Genomic DNA, 1,133 nt, shown 5'->3' on the forward strand with positions numbered 1-1,133 from the left:
GCTCAACAATGAGAGAAGTCACAAAGCTCTCTCAAAGAGCTCAAAGCTCTCCACAAGAGCTTCATTCAAGGCCAAGAAAGCAAAGGAGCAAGAGCCTAAAGCTCTTGCCAAGAGCCTAGAGCTCTCACAAGGAGCGCTACTCCAAGGCCAAAGGCAAAGCAAAGGGAAAGCTCAGCTCTTGCCAAGAACCGAGCGCTACAAGCAAAGGAGGGAGCAAGGCAAAATTTCACAAAACTCAGCTCTTGCCAAGAGCTTTATCGGGCATGTCTCAAGAAAAATCAAGGAAAAAGAGTTTGCTAATGCATGCCATGAGATTCGAACCCAAGGCCATGGGGGAAGGGTGCAGCGCTACTTTGCAAGAAAAACAAGCCAAAATTGGCTTGTTTGAACTCACCAAGGATCGAACCAAGTGCCTCAAGGAAGCAAGGGATTAACCGCTACTTTGTGCCAAGAAAAAGGAGCCAGCAAATGCTCTCCCAATGGTTCGAGCTTGGGACCTCACTAAGGACAAGAAGAAAGCTCAGCTCTTGCCAAGAGCTGAGCGCTACCTCCCTTGTCATAAGAAGCATGCCACACACAAATTGGCACAAGGCCAGGGAACCAAAGCTCAGCTCGTTGCAAGAACCGAGCCTAGCCCTGGGAGCAACACCCATGGGCTAGGAAATTCAACAAAAATCCAATTTAATTCATTCCTTCACCAAATTTAGAGGCCCACGCAAATTCTAAAATCCAAAAATAGGAAGTGTATAAATAGAAGCTAGTTTGATTTAGAAGGGACTTTTGGCCTTCATTTAGAATTTTACACTTTTACTTTCTTTTGAATTTTTGCTTTGGATCTCTGAGTTCTTTTTAGGGGAATTGGGAAGGAGAATTGATCTCTCTTCTTCTTTGTTCTTGCCTCTGCACTTTTTACTCTTTGTTTTGGATCTTGGGTGGAGAATTGAAGAAATTTTGTTTCAATCTCACATTGAGATCTCCTTCTGATTAGTTGTCTACATAATTCAAGAAATTTTGATTTGGGATTTGAATTCTCTTTACTGCTTTCGTTTTCTACTTCTTCTGCAATTTGTTCTTTTACTTTTCTGCAATTATTCTCTTGTTGGATCAATGAAGGATTTGAGATCTAGACTTGT

This window comes from Arachis ipaensis, chromosome B9 (assembly GCF_059453495.1).
Source record: "Arachis ipaensis isolate K30076 ecotype BB chromosome B9, ASM5945349v1, whole genome shotgun sequence".
Taxonomy (NCBI): Eukaryota; Viridiplantae; Streptophyta; class Magnoliopsida; order Fabales; family Fabaceae; genus Arachis; species Arachis ipaensis.